General features: G+C 35.8%; 1 non-coding gene across 1 annotated transcript; it reads left to right on the top strand.

Moving 5' to 3' along the window:
• The first annotated feature begins 5,498 nt into the window (after window positions 1–5,498).
• LOC141687798 (small nucleolar RNA R71) lies at window positions 5,499–5,605 on the top strand. The gene has a single exon (XR_012561280.1). It is a non-coding gene; the product is annotated as a small nucleolar RNA R71 (small nucleolar RNA).
• The last annotated feature ends 914 nt before the right edge of the window (window positions 5,606–6,519 follow it).

Below are 6,519 nucleotides of genomic sequence, written 5' to 3'. Positions count from 1 at the left end.
ACAACTTATCTTAGACAATAACTCCCCGCTATTTCTTCAAAGTTGTTGTGGAACCTTTGTGTGGACTTGGCTTCCTTAGCTTTTGTCGGTCTTGGATCTTAGCGATCCGGTCTTGGTCTTTCTTCTTCTTTATGGTGCAAAGACTACTAACTCCCCATTAGTACGTCTAGGACTTGGGTCTTAGAACGAGAATCATCTCACTACAAAACCAATAAGACAATCCACGAAACAAAACAAGTAAAGAAAGATTTGTTTTAAACTAGTATGTTACGGTACTAGCCCACAAGATGGTATAATATTCAAATAAGAATATAAAAACTAAATAAGAATACTTGACTTAAGATAATAAATAAATAATAGTCCAAGTATATTTATGATTACTCCTTTATAGATTAAATAGATACGTGGAGTAATATGAGAAGTCATTTTATATGAAGCTCTTCTGACATATGGCTTCTTTAGTATTATTCTTCTTTCAATTATGTATTTATGGATCGAACAATACTTTAATTACAACCTCGGAGTTGTAATTTACCTTTAAGTATGTTAATTTAAGGTGTTAAAGTATACTTGTATATTGACGATTATATAGTCAAAGTATACTCTTTAACTTCAAGCACGATTTATAAGATTTATGAGTCTTAGCCAAGATCCAAAAAAGTTAAGTGCAAGTAATTGGCTTAAGATTGTGCTTTCGAAGTTTGGACAAATAATTACGAGTATTTTATGAATATCGTAGTATAACCCCACAGAACACTGATGATGTTAGAAGAGGCTTATACGATATGAATCGTAATCGTAATTGTTAGAAGATCCAATTAAATAGCGTGAAATTAATTGGCTAACTCGTGGATTTGATTCGTCCTTAAATAACGGATGATTATGAAGTGTTTATAGATCGAGTTATAATCCCCCGAAATACTAAAGATGTTAGAAGGGATTAAAACTATGCTTCATAATATTTTATGTTCACGATATTTGTTAGCCAAGATCCAATTAAATAATGTGAAAGTAATCGGCTAACTCATGAACTTAATCCGTTTTGATATTTGACAAATTACGAAGTGTTTATAGATCGAGTTATAATCCCCCGGGACACTAAAGATGTTAGAAGGGATTAAAATATCGTAATTATATTATGTGCACGAATATATGTTAGCCAAGATCCAATTAAAGAGTGTGAAAATAATTGGCTAACTCGTGAACTTGTGTCAAATAAAATCTCACCCTTGGAGATTAAGTACTTTTCTTTATGGATCTTCTTGTTGAAATGATTTTTACAAAGATCGAGTACTTATTTGAATTCTGAGTTCGAATCTTAGTTCTCTTTTCGCTTGGGAACTTTCTTTATAAGAGATCATGTATTAGAGATTAAGATGAAGTAGAGAATTTAAGTACAAAGCTCAAATAAAAAGAACTCAAATAAGAAGCTAAAAGTTACCACTTTTGAGAAATGGTCGGAAAAGTTCGCCGGAAAAATTTGTCGGAGGTTTGGCCAGAATTTGGTACTTTGGTCGAACTTGGAAGGGCGGGAAATGGTAGTGGATGAGCTCACTTGGTGGGATGAAGCTTGGTTGGGTGAAGCTAAGCTTGGGTTTCAAAAACCTTGTATATATGTAAGTATAGAGAAGAGATAGAAGGTTTTTTAGAAGAAGTGTTTGCATAGAATTTGAAAGAGAAGAAGAGAAGCACTTTTTAAAAAAATCCCAGAAACTTTGTGGCTCTTTAGCTTGAAGAAAATGAGTTAGGGTGGGGTTTATTTATAGGAGAAGTTGGGTGGACTGAATGGTGGAGATTTGAGGAAAATGGGTGGTGGATGTTGTATGTCACATGGATTGATGACTTGACAAGTAGGTTGAGTTTCTTTGACATAGCCATATAAGACAAACAACTTTATGGGTTCAAAAACTCAGCTGATATATTTGAATAAATATATATTTTCCTTTTTTTTAATCATTGTTTAATCACTTAATTGAGAATTAAACACTATTAATTATGACCACCTTAAAAACTACTAAATAAATACCATAAAAAATATGATAATTACTTAAATAATATAAAATGATGTCCTGAAAGTTTTGGTCAACTTTGGTCAATGGTAGTTAGGTCAAACGTGGTCAACTGTGGGACCAATTGCCTCGATTTTTGTGTTCGGACAAAAATTCTTTGAATGTTACGAAATTTTTACCATACTTATAAAATACTATTTAAATGATCCATACCAAATTTCAAGTCATTTTAGCATGTGGAAGTATTTTATCTAAAATAAAACTGTTCTGTCAGCTTTTTCTTCCGAGTAAAAATATCATTGGTCTTGAAAATGAAGGAGATGGATCTTTTGACCAAATTTTTGACTTGAATAAATACTTAAAATATATTTCTTAATATATAAAAATATTTGGATGTTAGGAAATATTTATGAATATTTTTGAATAATTTTCTCCGAGAAATGCTGATTTTACGAACCGGGAGAAAATTACTATAAGTGTACATGAAATGGGTTGAAAACCTGGATATTAATATTCCAACCATGAATATTAATAATATTTGAATTAAAAAACTTTTGATATATGTAGAGATATATTTTGGAGTATAGAGTAAAATATTTTTGATATAACACGAGACTTCTAAATAATATTTCTGATATATTCCTTATTCGAGCTTGTTGCCATATTCCTGTTGCAACACAGATCTAAGAAATGCCATATCTTGATATTTATTTTTTGATCATATTTCCTTAGAGATATATTCCATGATAGATATAATTTTGATATTTTGGAAAACTGAAATATCTCTTATATATATATGTGTGTGATATATATATGTTTTGAAAGAAATGATTTTGCTAGTTTGACTTTTTGACTTTGATTTGGATAAGTTAAATTTATGTCCTAATGGAGAGGATCTACGTGTAATTAGTTTTATGTTTAATCGTACAAATATCAAAATAAATAATATATCGAAGATATCCTTTCAATCTTCCCCTTTTTGGTATTTGCCAAATAAACATAAAATTTACAGTGTGTGCTTCCCCTTAGTGTATGAATGAGTTTTGAAAAATCTATTTTGCACAGAAACATATAAACTCTTAGAGGGTTTAAGCTCCTTTCTTAAAATCCTGCAAAATAATTTGTTAGATTTATCATAAAAAATAGAAGCACAGATAGATCCTTATCTAGCAAAAGTAGCAAAAATTTATAAATTTTAAAAATGAGGGGTCTAATTTCTCTTCCCCCTTTGTTTAAGACATGCCAAAAAGAATATAGATATAGTGCTAAACAAATATTACATCTAATCTTTTAAGTCATAGCATATGGTTCAAACATTTGTTAGGCCAAATATGATAAGTACATGTGTCTTGGTTATTAAAAAGAAATGAGCATATATATGCATAATATGATAATATTTTTGCATGGATTCAGAATTGATGTATGCATGGTATGTTTAACCTTTTTGCATGCATTGGTCTTGAGTAGGGTGTTTGGTAAAATTTTAACTTTTATAGCCATGTACTTTGTTTACTAACTTAAAAAGTAATTCAATTCTTTGGAGAGAGCTTGTCTTCCTCACTACCTGAAAGGTCAGCTGAAATAATAACAGGTAACGTAGATGAATCACCTAAAAAAGCATACATCAAGTGTTCAGGTAATGGTTTGAGCTCCAAGGTAGGTGCTTCCTCTATTGATGGTTTGAGCTTCCCTTCAGCATTCTTAAGGTCAGAAGTACCAAGAGATTCAAATGGTATGTCGAGCTTTCGCTTCCATGGAGAAGCGTTCAGATATTGTAATTGCTCGTTGCTATCTTCATCATCGCTGTCAAAATCCCCCACTAAGGCCTTTTCCAATGCATCAGACATTAGCATGTGATCGAGTTCTGAAGTAACCGCAGAATCAATCACATCCACTTTTAAGCACTCCTCATCTTCTGTAGGGAATTTCATTGCCTTGAATACGTTGAAGGTCACATCCTGATCTTGGACCCGCATAGTAAGTTCCCCTTTTTGCACATCTATCAAGGTACGACCAGTAGCCAAGAAAGGCCTCCCCAAGATTATGGTAATCTTCTTATCTTCCTCAAAATCCAGAATAACAAAATCAGCAGAAAAGAAGAGCTTATCCACCTTGACGAGCACATCCTCAACTATGCCCCTTGGGTAAGTAATGGAACGGTCCACCAATTGTAGCGACATGTATGTGGGTTTTGGATCAGGCAGATCCAGCTTTTTAAAGATCGACAAGGGTATCAGATTAATGCTTGCTCCCAAATCATAAAGACACTTGTCAAAAGTTAGATTACCAATGGTGCAAGGAATGGTGAAGCTTCCTGGATCTTTCAGTTTTGGTGGTAACTTTTGTTGCAGAACCGCGCTGCATTCTTCCGTGAGAGCAACGGTTTCAAGGTCATCCAGTTTCACCTTCCTTGAAAGAATAGTCTTCATAAACTTCGCATAACTAGGCATTTGTTCCAGCGCCTCAGCGAAAGGTATATTGATGTAAAGTTTCTTGAACACCTCCAGAAACTTCCCGAACTGTCTATCCAGCTTTTGTTGCTGCAATCTCTTAGGAAAAGGTGGTGGAGGATAGAGCTGTTTCTCCCCTGTATTAGCCTCAGGCAGAGTGTGTTCAACAGTAGTCTTCTTTGGTTCCGCCACTTTCTCCTTTTGCTTAGATTCTTCATCTCTAACTTCAGCTTCGACTTCTTTTGCCTTTTCAGCATCAGCTACTTTTCCAGACCTTAAGGTAATAGCCTTGACTTGCTCTTTAGCTTCCTTCCTGCCTGGTACTTCCGTGTCACTGGGAAGAGTGCCAGGTTGACGATTGAGCACTGTATTGGCTAATTGACCGATTTGATTTTCCAAGGTCTTGATAGAAACCGCCTGACTCTTGCACAACAACTTAAGTTCCTCAAAATCAGCACTAGTAGGTGTAGCTGCACTTCCCTGTTGAGGATATGATTGCCTTGTAGCATACTGCTGTGGTTGCTGGAATCCAGGTGGGTTAAACTATTTACTTACTCCTTGCTGATATGTTGGCTGAATAGCATTCTGATTATTCCCCCAGCTGAAATTTGGATGATTTATGTTGTTAGGATGATAGGTCGCTGACACAGGCTGCTGTTGTCGCTGATAATTATTCACATACTGAACAGATTCGTTGACAAGAGAACACTGATCCGTAGCATGAGAACCTGCACAAAGCTCACAAACCATAGCTATTTGATTAACTCCATACGTAGCCAAAGAATCAACCTTCATTGATAGCGCTTGGAGCTGGGCTGCAATAGCGGTGGCTGCATCAACTTCCAGAATACCTGCTAATTTTCCTGACGTCATCCTCTGAGTTGGGTTTTGATGCTCATTTGCAGCCATCGTCTCGATAAGATTATACGCCTCAGTATAGCTTTTAGCCCATAAGGCGCCTCCAGCTGCTGCATCGAGCATGGGCCGAGATTGGGCCCCCAAACCATTATAAAAACCAGTGATTACCATCCAATCCGGCATTCCATGATGTGGACATTTTCTTAACATTTCCTTGTAGCGTTCCCAAGCCTCGCACATAGATTCTGTAGGTTGCTGCGCAAACTGAGTAAGAGCACTCCTCATAGCAGCAGTCTTTGCCATTGGATAAAACTTCACCAGAAACTTTTGCGCAAGATCTTGCCACGTAGTGATGGACCCAGCTGGTTCAGAATGTAACCAGTCTTTAGCCTTATCCCTCAGTGAGAATGGGAAAAGCCTCAACTTGATAGCCTCATCAGTCACGCCATTATACTTAAAAGTGTTGCAGATCTCGACAAAATTCCTTATGTGCATGTTGGGGTCTTCAGTTGTCGCTCCTCCAAAAGAAACAGAATTCTGCACCATCTGAATAGTGCCCGGCTTGATTTCAAAGGTGTTAGCTTGAATAGCCGGATGAAGGATGCTTGACTGAATGTCATCAATTTTAGGCCGAGAAAAATCTATAAGAGCTGGATCAGCTTGAACAATACGATCTCCCATGTTTACTGGTTCTTTCTGCTCAGTTCCTGAATCCGAATCCTCAAAATCTAACTTCTCCGGAGTATCAAGAACTTCGTCTTTCTCTTCAGCTGTATCTAAGGTCCTCTTGCGAGCACGAGAACGAGTTTGCATAAAACTTGCTAAAGTACCTGAAACACAACCAAAAAGAGTAAGTAACTACTACGTCCTAATCACTGAGTCCTAATGACCAATGATGGTAAGTACATAAACTAAACAAATACGCCGAGTCCCCGGCAGCGGCGCCAAAAACTTGTTAGGGCGTAATCACGCACTAATATTCACGCAAGTATACGCGTTCGCAAGTAATATAGAATACTTTCTAGTTCGTTCCCTCAGAGACTCAGACTAAGTTATTGTCTAATTAAACTCACTCACCAATGTATGATTACTTCTCAATGTTAAGATAATAACACTTAAAATTGTTGATTAAATATTAAATATAATTAACTACTTAATTAACCACTTAACTAACACTTCAATTTATCAATAATAAAATACTC

This window comes from Apium graveolens, chromosome 9, assembly GCF_009905375.1.
Source record: "Apium graveolens cultivar Ventura chromosome 9, ASM990537v1, whole genome shotgun sequence".
Classification (NCBI taxonomy): Eukaryota; Viridiplantae; Streptophyta; class Magnoliopsida; order Apiales; family Apiaceae; genus Apium; species Apium graveolens.
The sequence above is the reverse complement of the archived record's forward strand: the minus strand, read 5'-3'. Positions and strand labels throughout refer to the sequence as shown.